This window comes from Lampris incognitus, chromosome 2 (assembly GCF_029633865.1).
Source record: "Lampris incognitus isolate fLamInc1 chromosome 2, fLamInc1.hap2, whole genome shotgun sequence".
Classification (NCBI taxonomy): domain Eukaryota; kingdom Metazoa; phylum Chordata; class Actinopteri; order Lampriformes; family Lampridae; genus Lampris; species Lampris incognitus.
Window position 1 is genome coordinate 71,082,875 of NC_079212.1, and position 25,775 is coordinate 71,108,649.

Sequence of the window (25,775 nt, forward strand, 5' to 3'; positions counted from 1 at the left end):
GTAAAACCATGGTTTCTTACAAAATTAATACGTGTAGCCAGTATATGCTAATGTTATGTTTGTTTAGACTATAGTAAACCATGATTTCTTGCAAAATTAATACGTGTAGCCAGTATATGCTACTGTTATTTTTGTTTATTTAGACTATAGTAAAACCATGATTTCTTGCAAAATTAATATGTGTAGCCAGTATATGCTACTGTTATGTTTGTTTGTTTAGACTATAGTAAAACCATGATTTCTTGCAAAATTAATACATGTAGCCAGTATATGCTACTGTTATGTTTGTTTGTTTAGACTATAGTAAAACCATGGTTTCTCTCTAAATTAATACATGTAGCCAGTATATGCTAATGTTTTGTTTGTTTTGACTATAGTAAAACCATGATTTCTTGCAAAATTAATACGTGTAGCCAGTATATGCTAATGTTGTTTTTGTTTAGACTATAGAAAAACCATGATTTCTTGCAAAATTAATACATGTAATCAGTATATGCTACTGTTGTTTGTTTGTTTAGACTATAGTAAAACCATGATTTCTTGCAAAATTAATACATATAGCCAGTATATGCTACTGTTGTTTGTTTGTTTGTTTAGACTATAGTAAAACCATGATTTCTTGCAAAATTAATACATATAGCCAGTATATGCTACTGTTATGTTTGTTTAGACTATAGTAAACCATGATTTCTTGCAAAATTAATACGTGTAGCCAGTATATGCTACTGTTATTTTTGTTTATTTAGACTATAGTAAAACCATGATTTCTTGCAAAATTAATATGTGTAGCCAGTATATGCTACTGTTATGTTTGTTTGTTTAGACTATAGTAAAACCATGATTTCTTGCAAAATTAATACGTGTAGCCAGTATATGCTACTGTTATTTTTGTTTATTAAGACTATAGTAAAACCATGATTTCTTGCAAAATTAATACATGTAGCCAGTATATGCTAATGTTATGTTTGTTTAGACTATGGTAAAACCATGAGTTCTTGCTAAATTAATACATGTAGCCAGTATATGCTACTGTTTTTGTTTAAACTATAGTAAAACCATGGTTTCTTGCAAAATGTATACATGTAGCCAGTATATGCTAATGTTATGTTTGTTTAGACTATAGTAAAACCATGATTTCTTACAAAATTAGTACGTGTAGGCAGTATATGCTAATGTTATGTTTGTTTAGACTATGGTAAAACCATGATTTCTTGCAAAATTAATACATGTAGCCAGTATATGCTAATGTTATGTTTGTTTGTTTAGACTATAGTAAAACCATGGTTTCTTACAAAATTAATACGTGTAGCCAGTATATGCTAATGTTATGTTTGTTTAGACTATAGTAAACCATGATTTCTTGCAAAATTAATACGTGTAGCCAGTATATGCTACTGTTATTTTTGTTTATTTAGACTATAGTAAAACCATGATTTCTTGCAAAATTAATATGTGTAGCCAGTATATGCTACTGTTATGTTTGTTTGTTTAGACTATAGTAAAACCATGATTTCTTGCAAAATTAATACATGTAGCCAGTATATGCTACTGTTATGTTTGTTTGTTTAGACTATAGTAAAACCATGGTTTCTCTCTAAATTAATACATGTAGCCAGTATATGCTAATGTTTTGTTTGTTTTGACTATAGTAAAACCATGATTTCTTGCAAAATTAATACGTGTAGCCAGTATATGCTAATGTTGTTTTTTTTAGACTATAGAAAAACCATGATTTCTTGCAAAATTAATACATGTAATCAGTATATGCTACTGTTGTTTGTTTGTTTAGACTATAGTAAAACCATGATTTCTTGCAAAATTAATACATATAGCCAGTATATGCTACTGTTGTTTGTTTGTTTGTTTAGACTATAGTAAAACCATGATTTCTTGCAAAATTAATACATATAGCCAGTATATGCTACTGTTATGTTTGTTTAGACTATAGTAAACCATGATTTCTTGCAAAATTAATACGTGTAGCCAGTATATGCTACTGTTATTTTTGTTTATTTAGACTATAGTAAAACCATGATTTCTTGCAAAATTAATATGTGTAGCCAGTATATGCTACTGTTATGTTTGTTTGTTTAGACTATAGTAAAACCATGATTTCTTGCAAAATTAATACGTGTAGCCAGTATATGCTACTGTTATTTTTGTTTATTAAGACTATAGTAAAACCATGATTTCTTGCAAAATTAATACATGTAGCCAGTATATGCTAATGTTATGTTTGTTTAGACTATGGTAAAACCATGAGTTCTTGCTAAATTAATACATGTAGCCAGTATATGCTACTGTTTTTGTTTAAACTATAGTAAAACCATGGTTTCTTGCAAAATGTATACATGTAGCCAGTATATGCTAATGTTATGTTTGTTTAGACTATGGTAAAACCATGATTTCTTGCAAAATTAGTACATGTAGCCAGTATATGCTAATGTTATGTTTGTTTAGACTATAGTAAAACCATGATTTCTTACAAAATTAATACATGTAGCCAGTATATGCTACTGTTATGTTTGTTTGTTTAGACTATAGTAAAACCATGATTTCATTTCTAAATTAATACATGTTGCCTGTATATGCTACTGTTGTTTGTTTGTTTAGACTATAGTAAAACCATGATTTCTTGCAAAATTAATACATATAGCCAGTATATGCTACTGTTGTTTGTTTGTTTAGACTATAGTAAAACCATGATTTCTTGCAAACTTAATACATGTAGCCAGTATATGCTAATGTTATGTTTGTTTGTTTAGACTATAGTAAAACCATGGTTTCTTACAAAATTAATACGTGTAGCCAGTATATGCTAATGTTATGTTTGTTTAGACTATAGTAAACCATGATTTCTTGCAAAATTAATACGTGTAGCCAGTATATGCTACTGTTATTTTTGTTTATTTAGACTATAGTAAAACCATGATTTCTTGCAAAATTAATATGTGTAGCCAGTATATGCTACTGTTATGTTTGTTTGTTTAGACTATAGTAAAACCATGATTTCTTGCAAAATTAATACATGTAGCCAGTATATGCTACTGTTATGTTTGTTTGTTTAGACTATAGTAAAACCATGATTTCCTTTCTAAATTTATACATGTAGCCTGTATATGCTACTGTTGTTTGTTTGTTTAGACTATAGTAAAACCATGATTTCTTGCTAAATTAATACATGTAGCCAGTATATGCTACTGTTTTTGTTTAAACTATAGTAAAACCATGGTTTCTTGCAAAATTTATACATGTAGCCAGTATATGCTAATGTTATGTTTGTTTAGACTATGGTAAAACCATGATTTCTTGCAAAATTAATACATATAGCCAGTATATGCTAATGTTATGTTTGTTTAGACTATAGTAAAACCATGATTTCTTACAAAATTAGTACGTGTAGGCAGTATATGCTAATGTTATGTTTGTTTAGACTATGGTAAAACCATGATTTCTTGCAAAATTAATACATGTAGCCAGTATATGCTACTGTTGTTTGTTTGTTTAGACTATAGTAAAACCATGGTTTCTCTCTAAATTAATACATGTAGCCAGTATATGCTAATGTTTTGTTTGTTTTGACTATAGTAAAACCATGATTTCTTGCAAAATTAATACGTGTAGCCAGTATATGCTAATGTTGTTTTTGTTTAGACTATAGAAAAACCATGATTTCTTGCAAAATTAATACATGTAATCAGTATATGCTACTGTTGTTTGTTTGTTTAGACTATAGTAAAACCATGATTTCTTGCAAAATTAATACATATAGCCAGTATATGCTACTGTTGTTTGTTTGTTTGTTTAGACTATAGTAAAACCATGATTTCTTGCAAAATTAATACATATAGCCAGTATATGCTACTGTTATGTTTGTTTAGACTATAGTAAACCATGATTTCTTGCAAAATTAATATGTGTAGCCAGTATATGCTACTGTTATTTTTGTTTATTTAGACTATAGTAAAACCATGATTTCTTGCAAAATTAATATGTGTAGCCAGTATATGCTACTGTTATGTTTGTTTGTTTAGACTATAGTAAAACCATGATTTCTTGCAAAATTAATACGTGTAGCCAGTATATGCTACTGTTATTTTTGTTTATTAAGACTATAGTAAAACCATGATTTCTTGCAAAATTAATACATGTAGCCAGTATATGCTAATGTTATGTTTGTTTAGACTATGGTAAAACCATGAGTTCTTGCTAAATTAATACATGTAGCCAGTATATGCTACTGTTTTTGTTTAAACTATAGTAAAACCATGGTTTCTTGCAAAATGTATACATGTAGCCAGTATATGCTAATGTTATGTTTGTTTAGACTATAGTAAAACCATGATTTCTTACAAAATTAGTACGTGTAGGCAGTATATGCTAATGTTATGTTTGTTTAGACTATGGTAAAACCATGATTTCTTGCAAAATTAATACATGTAGCCAGTATATGCTAATGTTATGTTTGTTTGTTTAGACTATAGTAAAACCATGGTTTCTTACAAAATTAATACGTGTGTAATATTTGCTAGTAACATTTGATTTGCTAATGTCCCTTACGGCTTTCCGTAGCGCCACAACAAAGTCACGTGATGTACGTAACAACGTCAGTCGGAATCCGGTCGGTGAATAAACACCCAGCACGAGAGAAGTCGTCCTTGCTTTATTAATGTTATAAGTTAACATAGCCAGAGGGCACAGATCATTACATGGTGTCAGAGTAGCGGAGTTTAAATACCCAATATGGATTCGTACGGCGTTCCAGCTCCACGGATGGACTGGGAATCGGCGAACTTACCTGAAGCATGGAGACGATTTCGGCAAACAACGGAGCTAATGTTCAAGGGCCCCCTGCGCGGGAAGAACGAAGAGGAGAAATGCAGCTACCTCCTGCTCTGGATAGGGGAAAAAGGGCGCGATGTGCACAACACTTGGACACTCAGCGGAGAACAAGCCAAGAAGCTAGAAACGTACTACGATAAGTACACTGAGTACATCACCCCCAAAGCAAACCCGATTTATGCCAGATATAAATTTCATGAAAAGATGCAGGGAGAGAGTGAATCCTTCGAACGATTTGTAACTGAGCTAAAGCTCCTAGTCAAAGACTGTGGCTACCCAAATGCCGACGAGATGGTCAGGGACCGCATCGTGTTTGCCACCAACTCACCCAGAGTGAGAGAAAAGCTACTTAGCCAGGGAGCTGAGCTAACGCTAGAAAAGGCCATAGATGTAGCCCGCTCACACGAGCTAGCAAAGCAACAGCTAACGTTTATGGGCCAGGGCAGCACACATGAAACGGTGCACGCAATAGGCAGAAAGACTTACAAACCGAACGCACCCAAAGCAGCTAACGCTAACTTCAGACAAAGGGACGTTAGCACCGCCGCCAGGGCGTGTAGCTATTGTGGAGGGCTACACGGCGCTAAAGCCACTTGCCCAGCTAAGGGTAAACAATGCATTAAATGCAAGAAGCTCAATCATTTTGCTAAAGTATGCAAGTCTAGCTCCCAGGGACAGACAAAGTACTACCGCGGCACAGTACATGCCGTCGGAGAGAACCCAGAAGAGTGCACCACTGACAGAGAACAGGAAGAACTGTACTTCGACAACATTACAGTGGAGAGCACCGCTGTGGGAGAACAGACAGAGCTGTACATAGACTGCATCTCAATAGAGAACAACGGAAAAAGCAACGAGCAGGCTTACGTAGAGGTTGGAATTGGCACACCTCCACAGAAGGTAAAGTTTAAACTAGACACTGGGGCACAGGCCAATACTATTCCCACCAACCTGTTCCAGGCGCTGTTCAAAAATGTGACACTGAAACCAGCAATACACAGACTCACTGAATATGGAGGAGGCGCGCTGAGCGTGAAAGGCACATGCAAACTCAAATGTAAGTACAGAGACAATGCAATTATGCTGGACTTTTACGTCATTGACACAAACGCCCCACCAGTCATGGCAATGAAAACATGCCGTGACCTAAACTTGGTAAAAATAGTGATGGCTGTGAGCGAGGAAAACAATGTCACATCACAGAGCATAATGGATGAGTATGCAGATGTTTTCCAAGGAATAGGAGAGTTCCCAGGCGAGTGCACCTTCCGCGTCACACCAGATGCAACGCCGGTCGTCTGCCCGCCACGCAGAATCCCCATCGCCCTACGCAGCAAACTGAGGGACGAGCTTGACAGCATGGAGAAAGGCGGCATAATCTGTAAGGTAACAGAACCCACAGAATGGGTGAACGCACTCGTCATTGTTGAGAAGCCAAAGACAGGCAAACTTAGAGTGTGTTTAGACCCCAGAGCTCTTAACAAAGTGATACAACGACCTCACTATCCCCTCCCCACGCTGGAGGACGCCACCACAAAGCTCGCTGGAGCTGAGTACTTTAGCGTGTTAGACGCGCGGTCAGGCTATTGGGCCATCAAACTGAGCACTGAATCCTCAATGTTGACGACATTTAACACAGTGTTTGGCAGGTATCGTTTCCTCAGACTGCCATTCGGAATCGTGTCCGCTCAAGACGAGTTCCAGAGACGCGTGGATGAAACATATGAAGGATTGGACGGTGTGACGGCCATAGTGGACGACATACTAGTGTTCGGCAAGACTAAAGAGGAACATGACCAGCGTCTCAGAGCGATGCTGAAGCGCACAAGGGAGCGAGGGGTGCGGCTCAACCCCGACAAGTGTCACATATGCGTGTCCGAGGTAAGCTACTTCGGCCACACGCTCTCACACGAAGGCATCAAACCAGACCCACACAAGGTGAAGGCGGTCAAGGACATGCAACCCCCACAGAACAAAGCAGAGCTGGAGACAGTCCTCGGCATGATCAACTACCTCGCCAGATTCGCTCCACACCTCTCACAGATAAACTCACCCCTCAGACAGCTTCTGAAACAGGACAGTGAGTTTGTGTGGGATGCAGTCCACGACAAGGCGTTCCAAGAGATGAAGAATCTCATTACACAGCACCCAGGTCCAGTACTCTCATATTTCGACCCGCAGAAAGAGCTGCGACTCCAAGTGGATGCATCCAAAAGTGGCCTTGGGGCTGTCATGCTCCAAGATGGCAAACCAATTGCCTATGCGTCCAAGTCACTCAACAGCACTGAAGAAAACTACGCACAGATAGAGAAGGAGCTCTACGCTGTGGTCTTCGGCTGCAAGAGGTTCCACGAGTACATGTATGGACGAAAAGTGATTGTGGAGTCAGACCACAAGCCTCTGGAGGCAATACTAAAAAAGCCACTGGCAGCAGCACCACCCCGGCTGCAACGGATGATCCTGGCGCTCCAAAAATACGACATCCAAATCATCCACCGCCCCGGTAAGGACATACCGGTGGCCGACACACTGTCACGCAAGTCAATAGAACACCACGACAGTGACCTACAGGAAGGGATGGAGGCCCAAGTGCACACAGTCCTCAGCAACATCCCTGTGAGCGACACAAGACTCACAGAAATCAAGCAGGAAACAGCGCAAGATCCACAGCTCACCGCACTCAGACGAGCCACACTCACTGGCTGGCCAGACACAAAGAAAAAGTGCCCGCTCAGCATCCAGGAATACTGGAACCACAGAGCAGAAATCTCAGAAATGGACGGTATCCTGTTCAAAGGTGAGAGAATCATTGTCCCCCAAAAGCTTCGCAAGGACATGATACAGCGCATCCATGCCAGCCACCTTGGCGTGGAAAAAAGCAAATGCCGAGCAAGAGACTTACTGTTCTGGCCTGGCATGGGGAAACAGATCGAGGATGCGGTAGCAGACTGCAGCATATGCCAAGAACGGCGCAGTGCAAATGCAAAGGAACCAATGATGTCACACGCCATACCCGAGCGGCCGTGGCAAGTGATAGGCACAGACCTATTCACATGGAACTCACAGGACTTCATAGTCACTGTGGACTACTACTCCAGATTCTTCGAGCTAGAAAGACTTTACAGCTGCACCTCATCTGCCGTCATCATGAAGCTGAAAGCAGCAATGGCTCGACACGGAATCCCCGAGACTATCATCAGCGACAACGGTCCGTGCTACAGCTCTGGTGAGTTCCGCAACTTCTCACAGACATGGGGTTTCTCACACACCACCACAAGCCCCCACTACCCACAGAGCAACGGCCTCTCCGAGAAGACTGTCCAGACGGCCAAACGCATCCTGGACAAAGCCAAAGCTGAGAACAAAGACCCCTACATGAGCTTACTGGAGTATCGCAACACACCGGTGGACAACCTGAAATCACCGGCACAGCTACTGATGAGTCGGAGGCTGCGGTCCATTCTCCCATCAACAGCAAAACACCTGCAGCCACAGATCGCCAGTCAGGAGGATGTTCACAAAAGGAGAGAGGTATGTCAACAGCGCCAGCAGGCATACTACAACCGAACAGCCAAACCTCTGCCCCACCTGCCCGCAGGCACACCAATCCGCTTCCGGCAGGAGGATGGATCCTGGAGACCTGCAACTGTGGAAAGACCAGCGAACACAGACAGGAGCTACCACATCCAAACCAAAGAAGGTCAGATCTACCAACGCAACCGTCAACACCTGCGACAAAGCAGAGTGAACACTCACACTACGCACACACACACTTCACAGCAGACTGTTACCAGCGCTAACAACAACACACAAGCCCATCAGCAAGAGCATGCTGAACCTCCAGACACGAACAATCAGCGACAACCAGACACACAGCCTGGTTACACCACGAGGTCAGGTCGCACGATCAAACCAAGACAAATCCTTGACTTATGAATGTTAAAAAAAAGAGAATTTTACACCAACCTGTACTATACCTGCTATGTTTTGAAAAGAAATATTTACAGCGTTCACTTACCTTGTGTACCTACCTGCTGTTTGCAGTTACCAGTAATGAAATGAAAAAAAAAAAAAAAGATGAAATGTTATTACGGTGTCACATTTAGACAGTGAGGGAAATGTTTTACACTACTTTGTTGCAGTCCAGTTATATAAGAGTTCCACTTTCATATTCTTTCTTATTAAGATTGTATTCGCTTATAAACGTGCTCAACGTGGTCTGTATCTCTGCAGAGAAAGCAGCACTTTTCAGAAAAAGGGAGATGTAATATTTGCTAGTAACATTTGATTTGCTAATGTCCCTTACGGCTTTCCGTAGCGCCACAACAAAGTCACGTGATGTACGTAACAACGTCAGTCGGAATCCGGTCGGTGAATAAACACCCAGCACGAGAGAAGTCGTCCTTGCTTTATTAATGTTATAAGTTAACATAGCCAGAGGGCACAGATCATTACAACGTGTAGCCAGTATATGCTAATGTTATGTTTGTTTAGACTATAGTAAACCATGATTTCTTGCAAAATTAATACGTGTAGCCAGTATATGCTACTGTTATTTTTGTTTATTTAGACTATAGTAAAACCATGATTTCTTGCAAAATTAATATGTGTAGCCAGTATATGCTACTGTTATGTTTGTTTGTTTAGACTATAGTAAAACCATGATTTCTTGCAAAATTAATACATGTAGCCAGTATATGCTACTGTTATGTTTGTTTGTTTAGACTATAGTAAAACCATGGTTTCTCTCTAAATTAATACATGTAGCCAGTATATGCTAATGTTTTGTTTGTTTTGACTATAGTAAAACCATGATTTCTTGCAAAATTAATACGTGTAGCCAGTATATGCTAATGTTGTTTTTTTTAGACTATAGAAAAACCATGATTTCTTGCAAAATTAATACATGTAATCAGTATATGCTACTGTTGTTTGTTTGTTTAGACTATAGTAAAACCATGATTTCTTGCAAAATTAATACATATAGCCAGTATATGCTACTGTTGTTTGTTTGTTTGTTTAGACTATAGTAAAACCATGATTTCTTGCAAAATTAATACATATAGCCAGTATATGCTACTGTTATGTTTGTTTAGACTATAGTAAACCATGATTTCTTGCAAAATTAATACGTGTAGCCAGTATATGCTACTGTTATTTTTGTTTATTTAGACTATAGTAAAACCATGATTTCTTGCAAAATTAATATGTGTAGCCAGTATATGCTACTGTTATGTTTGTTTGTTTAGACTATAGTAAAACCATGATTTCTTGCAAAATTAATACGTGTAGCCAGTATATGCTACTGTTATTTTTGTTTATTAAGACTATAGTAAAACCATGATTTCTTGCAAAATTAATACATGTAGCCAGTATATGCTAATGTTATGTTTGTTTAGACTATGGTAAAACCATGAGTTCTTGCTAAATTAATACATGTAGCCAGTATATGCTACTGTTTTTGTTTAAACTATAGTAAAACCATGGTTTCTTGCAAAATGTATACATGTAGCCAGTATATGCTAATGTTATGTTTGTTTAGACTATGGTAAAACCATGATTTCTTGCAAAATTAGTACATGTAGCCAGTATATGCTAATGTTATGTTTGTTTAGACTATAGTAAAACCATGATTTCTTACAAAATTAATACATGTAGCCAGTATATGCTACTGTTATGTTTGTTTGTTTAGACTATAGTAAAACCATGATTTCATTTCTAAATTAATACATGTTGCCTGTATATGCTACTGTTGTTTGTTTGTTTAGACTATAGTAAAACCATGATTTCTTGCAAAATTAATACATATAGCCAGTATATGCTACTGTTGTTTGTTTGTTTGTTTAGACTATAGTAAAACCATGATTTCTTGCAAAATAAATACATTTAGCCAGTATATGCTACTGTTGTTTGTTTGTTTAGACTATAGTAAAACCATGATTTCTTGCAAACTTAATACATGTAGCCAGTATATGCTAATGTTATGTTTGTTTGTTTAGACTATAGTAAAACCATGGTTTCTTACAAAATTAATACGTGTAGCCAGTATATGCTAATGTTATGTTTGTTTAGACTATAGTAAACCATGATTTCTTGCAAAATTAATACGTGTAGCCAGTATATGCTACTGTTATTTTTGTTTATTTAGACTATAGTAAAACCATGATTTCTTGCAAAATTAATATGTGTAGCCAGTATATGCTACTGTTATGTTTGTTTGTTTAGACTATAGTAAAACCATGATTTCTTGCAAAATTAATACATGTAGCCAGTATATGCTACTGTTATGTTTGTTTGTTTAGACTATAGTAAAACCATGATTTCCTTTCTAAATTTATACATGTAGCCTGTATATGCTACTGTTGTTTGTTTGTTTAGACTATAGTAAAACCATGATTTCTTGCTAAATTAATACATGTAGCCAGTATATGCTACTGTTTTTGTTTAAACTATAGTAAAACCATGGTTTCTTGCAAAATTTATACATGTAGCCAGTATATGCTAATGTTATGTTTGTTTAGACTATGGTAAAACCATGATTTCTTGCAAAATTAATACATATAGCCAGTATATGCTAATGTTATGTTTGTTTAGACTATAGTAAAACCATGATTTCTTACAAAATTAGTACGTGTAGGCAGTATATGCTAATGTTATGTTTGTTTAGACTATGGTAAAACCATGATTTCTTGCAAAATTAATACATGTAGCCAGTATATGCTACTGTTGTTTGTTTGTTTAGACTATAGTAAAACCATGGTTTCTCTCTAAATTAATACATGTAGCCAGTATATGCTAATGTTTTGTTTGTTTTGACTATAGTAAAACCATGATTTCTTGCAAAATTAATACGTGTAGCCAGTATATGCTAATGTTGTTTTTGTTTAGACTATAGAAAAACCATGATTTCTTGCAAAATTAATACATGTAATCAGTATATGCTACTGTTGTTTGTTTGTTTAGACTATAGTAAAACCATGATTTCTTGCAAAATTAATACATATAGCCAGTATATGCTACTGTTGTTTGTTTGTTTGTTTAGACTATAGTAAAACCATGATTTCTTGCAAAATTAATACATATAGCCAGTATATGCTACTGTTATGTTTGTTTAGACTATAGTAAACCATGATTTCTTGCAAAATTAATACGTGTAGCCAGTATATGCTACTGTTATTTTTGTTTATTTAGACTATAGTAAAACCATGATTTCTTGCAAAATTAATATGTGTAGCCAGTATATTCTTCTGTTATGTTTGTTTGTTTAGACTATAGTAAAACCATGATTTCTTGCAAAATTAATACGTGTAGCCAGTATATGCTACTGTTATTTTTGTTTATTAAGACTATAGTAAAACCATGATTTCTTGCAAAATTAATACATGTAGCCAGTATATGCTAATGTTATGTTTGTTTGTTTAGACTATAGTAAAACCATGATTTCCTTTCTAAATTAATACATGTAGCCTGTATATGCTACTGTTGTTTGTTTGTTTAGACTATAGTAAAACCATGATTTCTTGCTAAATCAATACATGTAGCCAATATATTCTACTGTTTTTGTTTAAACTATAGTAAAACCATGGTTTCTTGCAAAATGTATACATGTAGCCAGTATATGCTAATGTTATGTTTGTTTAGACTATGGTAAAACCATGATTTCTTGCGAAATTAATACATGTAGCCAGTATATGCTACTGTTTTTGTTTAAACTATAGTAAAACCATGGTTTCTTGCAAAATGTATACATGTAGCCAGTATATGCTAATGTTATGTTTGTTTAGACTATGGTAAAACCATGATTTCTTGCAAAATTAGTACATGTAGCCAGTATATGCTAATGTTATGTTTGTTTAGACTATAGTAAAACCATGATTTCTTACAAAATTAATACGTGTAGCCAGTATATGCTAATGTTATGTTTGTTTAGACTATGGTAAAACCATGATTTCATTTCTAAATTAATACATGTAGCCTGTATATGCTACTGTTGTTTGTTTGTTTAGACTATAGTAAAACCATGATTTCTTGCGAAATTAATACATGTAGCCAGTATATGCTACTGTTTTTGTTTAAACTATAGTAAAACCATGGTTTCTTGCAAAATTTATACATGTAGCCAGTATATGCTAATGTTATGTTTGTTTAGACTATGGTAAAACCATGATTTCTTGCAAAATTAATACATGTAGCCAGTATATGCTAATGTTATGTTTGTTTAGACTATAGTAAAACCATGGTTTCTTACAAAATTAGTACGTGTAGGCAGTATATGCTAATGTTATGTTTGTTTAGACTATGGTAAAACCATGATTTCTTGCAAAATTAATACATGTAGCCAGTATATGCTACTGTTATTTTTGTTTATTTAGACTATAGTAAAACCATGATTTCTTGCAAAATTAATATGTGTAGCCAGTATATGCTACTGTTATGTTTGTTTGTTTAGACTATAGTAAAACCATGATTTCCTTTCTAAATTAATACATGTAGCCTGTATATGCTACTGTTGTTTGTTTGTTTAGAATATAGTAAAACCATGATTTCTTGCTAAATTAATACATGTAGCCAGTATATGCTACTGTTTTTGTTTAAACTATAGTAAAACCATGGTTTCTTGCAAAATGTATACATGTAGCCAGTATATGCTAATGTTATGTTTGTTTAGACTATGGTAAAACCATGATTTCTTGCAAAATTAGTACATGTAGCCAGTATATGCTAATGTTATGTTTGTTTAGACTATAGTAAAACCATGATTTCTTACAAAATTCATACGTGTAGCCAGTATATGCTAATGTTATGTTTGTTTAGACTATGGTAAAACCATGATTTCTTGCAAAATTAATACATGTAGCCAGTATATGCTACTGTTATGTTTGTTTGTTTAGACTATAGTAAAACCATGATTTCTTGCAAAATTAATACGTGTAGCCAGTATATGCTACTGTTATGTTTCTTTGTTTAAACTATAGTAAAACCATGATTTCTTGCAAAATAAATACATTTAGCCAGTATATGCTACTGTTGTTTGTTTGTTTAGACTATAGTAAAACCATGATTTCTTGCAAACTTAATACATGTAGCCAGTATATGCTAATGTTATGTTTGTTTGTTTAGACTATAGTAAAACCATGGTTTCTTACAAAATTAATACGTGTAGCCAGTATATGCTAATGTTATGTTTGTTTAGACTATAGTAAACCATGATTTCTTGCAAAATTAATACGTGTAGCCAGTATATGCTACTGTTATGTTTGTTTGTTTAGACTATAGTAAAACCATGATTTCTTGCAAAATTAATATGTGTAGCCAGTATATGCTACTGTTATGTTTGTTTGTTTAGACTATAGTAAAACCATGATTTCCTTTCTAAATTTATACATGTAGCCTGTATATGCTACTGTTGTTTGTTTGTTTAGACTATAGTAAAACCATGATTTCCTTTCTAAATTTATACATGTAGCCTGTATATGCTACTGTTGTTTGTTTGTTTAGACTATAGTAAAACCATGATTTCTTGCTAAATTAATACATGTAGCCAGTATATGCTACTGTTTTTGTTTAAACTATAGTAAAACCATGGTTTCTTGCAAAATTTATACATGTAGCCAGTATATGCTAATGTTATGTTTGTTTAGACTATGGTAAAACCATGATTTCTTGCAAAATTAATACATATAGCCAGTATATGCTAATGTTATGTTTGTTTAGACTATAGTAAAACCATGATTTCTTACAAAATTAGTACGTGTAGGCAGTATATGCTAATGTTATGTTTGTTTAGACTATGGTAAAACCATGATTTCTTGCAAAATTAATACATGTAGCCAGTATATGCTACTGTTGTTTGTTTGTTTAGACTATAGTAAAACCATGGTTTCTCTCTAAATTAATACATGTAGCCAGTATATGCTAATGTTTTGTTTGTTTTGACTATAGTAAAACCATGATTTCTTGCAAAATTAATACGTGTAGCCAGTATATGCTAATGTTGTTTTTGTTTAGACTATAGAAAAACCATGATTTCTTGCAAAATTAATACATGTAATCAGTATATGCTACTGTTGTTTGTTTGTTTAGACTATAGTAAAACCATGATTTCTTGCAAAATTAATACATATAGCCAGTATATGCTACTGTTGTTTGTTTGTTTGTTTAGACTATAGTAAAACCATGATTTCTTGCAAAATTAATACATATAGCCAGTATATGCTACTGTTATGTTTGTTTAGACTATAGTAAACCATGATTTCTTGCAAAATTAATACGTGTAGCCAGTATATGCTACTGTTATTTTTGTTTATTTAGACTATAGTAAAACCATGATTTCTTGCAAAATTAATATGTGTAGCCAGTATATTCTTCTGTTATGTTTGTTTGTTTAGACTATAGTAAAACCATGATTTCTTGCAAAATTAATACGTGTAGCCAGTATATGCTACTGTTATTTTTGTTTATTAAGACTATAGTAAAACCATGATTTCTTGCAAAATTAATACATGTAGCCAGTATATGCTAATGTTATGTTTGTTTGTTTAGACTATAGTAAAACCATGATTTCCTTTCTAAATTAATACATGTAGCCTGTATATGCTACTGTTGTTTGTTTGTTTAGACTATAGTAAAACCATGATTTCTTGCTAAATCAATACATGTAGCCAATATATTCTACTGTTTTTGTTTAAACTATAGTAAAACCATGGTTTCTTGCAAAATTTATACATGTAGCCAGTATATGCTAATGTTATGTTTGTTTAGACTATGGTAAAACCATGATTTCTTGCGAAATTAATACATGTAGCCAGTATATGCTACTGTTTTTGTTTAAACTATAGTAAAACCATGGTTTCTTGCAAAATGTATACATGTAGCCAGTATATGCTAATGTTATGTTTGTTTAGACTATGGTAAAACCATGATTTCTTGCAAAATTAGTACATGTAGCCAGTATATGCTAATGTTATGTTTGTTTAGACTATAGTAAAACCATGATTTCTTACAAAATGAATACGTGTAGCCAGTATATGCTAATGTTATGTTTGTTTAGACTATGGTAAAACCATGATTTCATTTCTAAATTAATACATGTAGCCTGTATATGCTACTGTTGTTTGTTTGTTTAGACTATAGTAAAACCATGATTTCTTGCGAAATTAATACATGTAGCCAGTATATGCTACTGTTTTTGTTTAAACTATAGTAAAACCATGGTTTCTTGCAAAATTTATACATGTAGCCAGTATATGCTAATGTTATGTTTGTTTAGACTATGGTAAAACCATGATTTCTTGCAAAATTAATACATGTAGCCAGTATATGCTACTGTTATTTTTGTTTATTTAGACTATAGTAAAACCATGATTTCTTGCAAAATTAATATGTGTAGCCAGTATATGCTACTGTTATGTTTGTTTGTTTAGACTATAGTAAAACCATGATTTCCTTTCTAAATTAATACATGTAGCCTGTATATGCTACTGTTGTTTGTTTGTTTAGAATATAGTAAAACCATGATTTCTTGCTAAATTAATACATGTAGCCAGTATATGCTACTGTTTTTGTTTAAACTATAGTAAAACCATGGTTTCTTGCAAAATGTATACATGTAGCCAGTATATGCTAATGTTATGTTTGTTTAGACTATGGTAAAACCATGATTTCTTGCAAAATTAGTACATGTAGCCAGTATATGCTAATGTTATGTTTGTTTAGACTATAGTAAAACCATGATTTCTTACAAAATTCATACGTGTAGCCAGTATATGCTAATGTTATGTTTGTTTAGACTATGGTAAAACCATGATTTCTTGCAAAATTAATACATGTAGCCAGTATATGCTACTGTTATGTTTGTTTGTTTAGACTATAGTAAAACCATGATTTCTTGCAAAATTAATACGTGTAGCCAGTATATGCTACTGTTATGTTTCTTTGTTTAAACTATAGTAAAACCATGATTTCTTGCAAAATAAATACATTTAGCCAGTATATGCTACTGTTGTTTGTTTGTTTAGACTATAGTAAAACCATGATTTCTTGCAAACTTAATACATGTAGCCAGTATATGCTAATGTTATGTTTGTTTGTTTAGACTATAGTAAAACCATGGTTTCTTACAAAATTAATACGTGTAGCCAGTATATGCTAATGTTATGTTTGTTTAGACTATAGTAAACCATGATTTCTTGCAAAATTAATACGTGTAGCCAGTATATGCTACTGTTATTTTTGTTTATTTAGACTATAGTAAAACCATGATTTCTTGCAAAATTAATATGTGTAGCCAGTATATGCTACTGTTATGTTTGTTTGTTTAGACTATAGTAAAACCATGATTTCTTGCAAAATTAATACATGTAGCCAGTATATGCTACTGTTATGTTTGTTTGTTTAGACTATAGTAAAACCATGATTTCCTTTCTAAATTTATACATGTAGCCTGTATATGCTACTGTTGTTTGTTTGTTTAGACTATAGTAAAACCATGATTTCTTGCTAAATTAATACATGTAGCCAGTATATGCTACTGTTTTTGTTTAAACTATAGTAAAACCATGGTTTCTTGCAAAATTTATACATGTAGCCAGTATATGCTAATGTTATGTTTGTTTAGACTATGGTAAAACCATGATTTCTTGCAAAATTAATACATATAGCCAGTATATGCTAATGTTATGTTTGTTTAGACTATAGTAAAACCATGATTTCTTACAAAATTAGTACGTGTAGGCAGTATATGCTAATGTTATGTTTGTTTAGACTATGGTAAAACCATGATTTCTTGCAAAATTAATACATGTAGCCAGTATATGCTACTGTTGTTTGTTTGTTTAGACTATAGTAAAACCATGGTTTCTCTCTAAATTAATACATGTAGCCAGTATATGCTAATGTTTTGTTTGTTTTGACTATAGTAAAACCATGATTTCTTGCAAAATTAATACGTGTAGCCAGTATATGCTAATGTTGTTTTTGTTTAGACTATAGAAAAACCATGATTTCTTGCAAAATTAATACATGTAATCAGTATATGCTACTGTTGTTTGTTTGTTTAGACTATAGTAAAACCATGATTTCTTGCAAAATTAATACATATAGCCAGTATATGCTACTGTTGTTTGTTTGTTTGTTTAGACTATAGTAAAACCATGATTTCTTGCAAAATTAATACATATAGCCAGTATATGCTACTGTTATGTTTGTTTAGACTATAGTAAACCATGATTTCTTGCAAAATTAATACGTGTAGCCAGTATATGCTACTGTTATTTTTGTTTATTTAGACTATAGTAAAACCATGATTTCTTGCAAAATTAATATGTGTAGCCAGTATATTCTTCTGTTATGTTTGTTTGTTTAGACTATAGTAAAACCATGATTTCTTGCAAAATTAATACGTGTAGCCAGTATATGCTACTGTTATTTTTGTTTATTAAGACTATAGTAAAACCATGATTTCTTGCAAAATTAATACATGTAGCCAGTATATGCTAATGTTATGTTTGTTTGTTTAGACTATAGTAAAACCATGATTTCCTTTCTAAATTAATACATGTAGCCTGTATATGCTACTGTTGTTTGTTTGTTTAGACTATAGTAAAACCATGATTTCTTGCTAAATCAATACATGTAGCCAATATATTCTACTGTTTTTGTTTAAACTATAGTAAAACCATGGTTTCTTGCAAAATTTATACATGTAGCCAGTATATGCTAATGTTATGTTTGTTTAGACTATGGTAAAACCATGATTTCTTGCGAAATTAATACATGTAGCCAGTATATGCTACTGTTTTTGTTTAAACTATAGTAAAACCATGGTTTCTTGCAAAATGTATACATGTAGCCAGTATATGCTAATGTTATGTTTGTTTAGACTATGGTAAAACCATGATTTCTTGCAAAATTAGTACATGTAGCCAGTATATGCTAATGTTATGTTTGTTTAGACTATAGTAAAACCATGATTTCTTACAAAATTAATACGTGTAGCCAGTATATGCTAATGTTATGTTTGTTTAGACTATGGTAAAACCATGATTTCATTTCTAAATTAATACATGTAGCCTGTATATGCTACTGTTGTTTGTTTGTTTAGACTATAGTAAAACCATGATTTCTTGCGAAATTAATACATGTAGCCAGTATATGCTACTGTTTTTGTTTAAACTATAGTAAAACCATGGTTTCTTGCAAAATTTATACATGTAGCCAGTATATGCTAATGTTATGTTTGTTTAGACTATGGTAAAACCATGATTTCTTGCAAAATTAATACATGTAGCCAGTATATGCTAATGTTATGTTTGTTTAGACTATAGTAAAACCATGGTTTCTTACAAAATTAGTACGTGTAGGCAGTATATGCTAATGTTATGTTTGTTTAGACTATGGTAAAACCATGATTTCTTGCAAAATTAATACATGTAGCCAGTATATGCTACTGTTATTTTTGTTTATTTAGACTATAGTAAAACCATGATTTCTTGCAAAATTAATATGTGTAGCCAGTATATGCTACTGTTATGTTTGTTTGTTTAGACTATAGTAAAACCATGATTTCCTTTCTAAATTAATACATGTAGCCTGTATATGCTACTGTTGTTTGTTTGTTTAGACTATAGTAAAACCATGATTTCTTGCTAAATTAATACATGTAGCCAGTATATGCTACTGTTTTTGTTTAAACTATAGTAAAACCATGGTTTCTTGCAAAATGTATACATGTAGCCAGTATATGCTAATGTTATGTTTGTTTAGACTATGGTAAAACCATGATTTCTTGCAAAATTAGTACATGTAGCCAGTATATGCTAATGTTATGTTTGTTTAGACTATAGTAAAACCATGATTTCTTACAAAATTCATACGTGTAGCCAGTATATGCTAATGTTATGTTTGTTTAGACTATGGTAAAACCATGATTTCTTGCAAAATTAATACATGTAGCCAGTATATGCTACTGTTATGTTTGTTTGTTTAGACTATAGTAAAACCATGATTTCTTGCAAAATTAATACGTGTAGCCAGTATATGCTACTGTTATGTTTCTTTGTTTAAACTATAGTAAAACCATGATTTCTTGCAAAATAAATACATTTAGACAGTATATGCTACTGTTGTTTGTTTGTTTAGACTATAGTAAAACCATGATTTCTTGCAAACTTAATACATGTAGCCAGTATATGCTAATGTTATGTTTGTTTGTTTAGACTATAGTAAAACCATGGTTTCTTACAAAATTAATACGTGTAGCCAGTATATGCTAATGTTATGTTTGTTTAGACTATAGTAAACCATGATTTCTTGCAAAATTAATACGTGTAGCCAGTATATGCTACTGTTATTTTTGTTTATTTAGACTATAGTAAAACCATGATTTCTTGCAAAATTAATATGTGTAGCCAGTATATGCTACTGTTATGTTTGTTTGTTTAGACTATAGTAAAACCATGATTTCCTTTCTAAATTAATACATGTAGCCTGTATATGCTACTGTTGTTTGTTTGTTTAGACTATAGTAAAACCATGATTTCTTGCTAAATTAATACATGTAGCCAGTATAAGCTACTGTTTTTGTTTAAACTATAGTAAAACCATGGTTTCTTGCAAAATGTATACATGTAGCCAGTATATGCTAATGTTATGTTTGTTTAGACTATGGTAAAACCATGATTTCTTGCAAAATTAGTACATGTAGCCAGTATATGCTAATGTTATGTTTGTTTAGACTATAGTAAAACCATGATTTCTTACAAAATTCATACGTGTAGCCAGTATATGCTAATGTTATGTTTGTTTAGACTATGGTAAAACCATGATTTCTTGCAAAATTAATACATGTAGCCAGTATATGCTACTGTTATGTTTGTTTGTTTAGACTATAGTAAAACCATGATTTCTTGCAAAATTAATATGTGTAGCCAGTATATGCTACTGTTATGTTTGTTTGTTTAGACTATAGTAAAACCATGATTTCATTTCTAAATTAATACATGTAGCCTGTATATGCTACTGTTGTTTGTTTGTTTAGACTATAGTAAAACCATGGTTTCTTACAAAATTAATACGTGTAGCCAGTATATGCTACTGTTATTTTTGTTTATTAAGACTATAGTAAAACCATGATTTCTTGCAAAATTAATACATGTAGCCAGTATATGCTAATGTTATGTTTGTTTGTTTAGACTATAGTAAAACCATGATTTCCTTTCTAAATTAATACATGTAGCCTGTATATGCTACTGTTGTTTGTTTGTTTAGACTATAGTAAAACCATGATTTCTTGCTAAATTAATACATGTAGCCAGTATATTCTACTGTTTTTGTTTAAACTATAGTAAAACCATGGTTTCTTGCAAAATTTATACATGTAGCCAGTATATCCTAATGTTATGTTAGTTTAGACTATGGTAAAACCATGATTTCTTGCGAAATTAATACATGTAGCCAGTATATGCTACTGTTTTTGTTTAAACTATAGTAAAACCATGGTTTCTTGCAAAATTTATACATGTAGCCAGTATATGCTAATGTTACGTTTGTTTAGACTATGGTAAAACCATGATTTCTTGCAAAATTAATACGTGTAGCCAGTATATGCTACTGTTATTTTTGTTTATTTAGACTATAGTAAAACCATGATTTCTTGCAAAATTAATATGTGTAGCCAGTATATGCTACTGTTATGTTTGTTTGTTTAGACTATAGTAAAACCATGATTTCCTTTCTAAATTAATACATGTAGCCTGTATATGCTACTGTTGTTTGTTTGTTTAGACTATAGTAAAACCATGATTTCTTGCTAAATTAATACATGTAGCCAGTATATGCTACTGTTTTTGTTTAAACTATAGTAAAACCATGGTTTCTTGCAAAATGTATACATGTAGCCAGTATATGCTAATGTTATGTTTGTTTAGACTATGGTAAAACCATGATTTCTTGCAAAATTAGTACATGTAGCCAGTATATGCTAATGTTATGTTTGTTTAGACTATAGTAAAACCATGATTTCTTACAAAATTCATACGTGTAGCCAGTATATGCTAATGTTATGTTTGTTTAGACTATGGTAAAACCATGATTTCTTGCAAAATTAATACATGTAGCCAGTATATGCTACTGTTATGTTTGTTTGTTTAGACTATAGTAAAACCATGGTTTCTTACAAAATTAATACGTGTAGCCAGTATATGCTAATGTTATGTTTGTTTAGACTATAGTAAACCATGATTTCTTGCAAAATTAATACGTGTAGCCAGTATATGCTACTGTTATTTTTGTTTATTTAGACTATAGTAAAACCATGATTTCTTGCAAAATTAATATGTGTAGCCAGTATATGCTACTGTTATGTTTGTTTGTTTAGACTATAGTAAAACCATGATTTCCTTTCTAAATTAATACATGTAGCCTGTATATGCTACTGTTGTTTGTTTGTTTAGACTATAGTAAAACCATGATTTCTTGCTAAATTAATACATGTAGCCAGTATATGCTACTGTTTTTGTTTAAACTATAGTAAAACCATGGTTTCTTGCAAAATGTATACATGTAGCCAGTATATCCTAATGTTATGTTTGTTTAGACTATGGTAAAACCATGATTTCTTGCGAAATTAATACATGTAGCCAGTATATGCTACTGTTTTTGTTTAAACTATAGTAAAACCATGGTTTCTTGCAAAATGTATACATGTAGCCAGTATATGCTAATGTTATGTTTGTTTAGACTATGGTAAAACCATGATTTCTTGCAAAATTAGTACATGTAGCCAGTATATGCTAATGTTATGTTTGTTTAGACTATAGTAAAACCATGATTTCTTACAAAATTAATACGTGTAGCCAGTATATGCTAATGTTATGTTTGTTTAGATTATGGTAAAACCATGATTTCTTGCAAAATTAATACATGTAGCCAGTATATGCTACTGTTATGTTTGTTTGTTTAGACTATAGTAAAACCATGATTTCATTTCTAAATTAATACATGTAGCCTGTATATGCTACTGTTGTTTGTTTGTTTAGACTATAGTAAAGCCATGGTTTCTTACAAAATTAATACGTGTAGCCAGTATATGCTACTGTTATTTTTGTTTATTAAGACTATAGTAAAACCATGATTTCTTGCAAAATTAATACATGTAGCCAGTATATGCTAATGTTATGTTTGTTTGTTTAGACTATAGTAAAACCATGATTTCCTTTCTAAATTAATACATGTAGCCTGTATATGCTACTGTTGTTTGTTTGTTTAGACTATAGTAAAACCATGATTTCTTGCTAAATTAATACATGTAGCCAGTATATTCTACTGTTTTTGTTTAAACTATAGTAAAACCATGGTTTCTTGCAAAATTTATACATGTAGCCAGTATATCCTAATGTTATGTTTGTTTAGACTATGGTAAAACCATGATTTCTTGCGAAATTAATACATGTAGCCAGTATATGCTACTGTTTTTGTTTAAACTATAGTAAAACCATGGTTTCTTGCAAAATGTATACATGTAGCCAGTATATGCTAATGTTATGTTTGTTTAGACTATGGTAAAACCATGATTTCTTGCAAAATTAGTACATGTGGCCAGTATATGCTAATGTTATTTTTGTTTGTTTAGACTATAGTAAAACCATGATTTCCTTTCTAAATTAATACGTGTAGCCAGTATATGCTAATGTTATGTTTGTTTAGACTATAGTAAACCATGATTTCTTGCAAAATTAATACGTGTAGCCAGTATATGCTACTGTTATGTTTGTTTAGACTATGGTAAAACCATGATTTCTTGCAAAATTAATACATGTAATCAGTATATGCTAATGTTATGTTTGTTTAGACTATAGTAAAACCATGATTTCTTACAAAATTAGTACGTGTAGGCAGTATATGCTAATGTTATGTTTGTTTAGACTATGGTAAAACCATGATTTCTTGCAAAATTAATACATGTAGCCAGTATATGCTACTGTTATGTTTCTTTGTTTAAACTATAGTAAAACCATGATTTCTTGCAACATAAATACATTTAGACAGTATATGCTACTGTTGTTTGTTTGTTTAGACTATAGTAAAACCATGATTTCTTGCAAACTTAATACATGTAGCCAGTATATGCTAATGTTATGTTTGTTTGTTTAGACTATAGTAAAACCATGGTTTCTTACAAAATTAATACGTGTAGCCAGTATATGCTAATGTTATGTTTGTTTAGACTATAGTAAACCATGATTTCTTGCAAAATTAATATGTGTAGCCAGTATATGCTACTGTTATTTTTGTTTATTTAGACTATAGTAAAACCATGATTTCTTGCAAAATTAATATGTGTAGCCAGTATATGCTACTGTTATGTTTGTTTGTTTAGACTATAGTAAAACCATGATTTCCTTTCTAAATTAATACATGTAGCCTGTATATGCTACTGTTGTTTGTTTGTTTAGACTATAGTAAAACCATGATTTCTTGCTAAATTAATACATGTAGCCAGTATAAGCTACTGTTTTTGTTTAAACTATAGTAAAACCATGGTTTCTTGCAAAATGTATACATGTAGCCAGTATATGCTAATGTTATGTTTGTTTAGACTATGGTAAAACCATGATTTCTTGCAAAATTAGTACATGTAGCCAGTATATGCTAATGTTATGTTTGTTTAGACTATAGTAAAACCATGATTTCTTACAAAATTCATACGTGTAGCCAGTATATGCTAATGTTATGTTTGTTTAGACTATGGTAAAACCATGATTTCTTGCAAAATTAATACATGTAGCCAGTATATGCTACTGTTATGTTTGTTTGTTTAGACTATAGTAAAACCATGATTTCTTGCAAAATTAATATGTGTAGCCAGTATATGCTACTGTTATGTTTGTTTGTTTAGACTATAGTAAAACCATGATTTCATTTCTAAATTAATACATGTAGCCTGTATATGCTACTGTTGTTTGTTTGTTTAGACTATAGTAAAACCATGGTTTCTTACAAAATTAATACGTGTAGCCAGTATATGCTACTGTTATTTTTGTTTATTAAGACTATAGTAAAACCATGATTTCTTGCAAAATTAATACATGTAGCCAGTATATGCTAATGTTATGTTTGTTTGTTTAGACTATAGTAAAACCATGATTTCCTTTCTAAATTAATACATGTAGCCTGTATATGCTACTGTTGTTTGTTTGTTTAGACTATAGTAAAACCATGATTTCTTGCTAAATTAATACATGTAGCCAGTATATTCTACTGTTTTTGTTTAAACTATAGTAAAACCATGGTTTCTTGCAAAATTTATACATGTAGCCAGTATATCCTAATGTTATGTTAGTTTAGACTATGGTAAAACCATGATTTCTTGCGAAATTAATACATGTAGCCAGTATATGCTACTGTTTTTGTTTAAACTATAGTAAAACCATGGTTTCTTGCAAAATTTATACATGTAGCCAGTATATGCTAATGTTACGTTTGTTTAGACTATGGTAAAACCATGATTTCTTGCAAAATTAATACGTGTAGCCAGTATATGCTACTGTTATTTTTGTTTATTTAGACTATAGTAAAACCATGATTTCTTGCAAAATTAATATGTGTAGCCAGTATATGCTACTGTTATGTTTGTTTGTTTAGACTATAGTAAAACCATGATTTCCTTTCTAAATTAATACATGTAGCCTGTATATGCTACTGTTGTTTGTTTGTTTAGACTATAGTAAAACCATGATTTCTTGCTAAATTAATACATGTAGCCAGTATATGCTACTGTTTTTGTTTAAACTATAGTAAAACCATGGTTTCTTGCAAAATGTATACATGTAGCCAGTATATGCTAATGTTATGTTTGTTTAGACTATGGTAAAACCATGATTTCTTGCAAAATTAGTACATGTAGCCAGTATATGCTAATGTTATGTTTGTTTAGA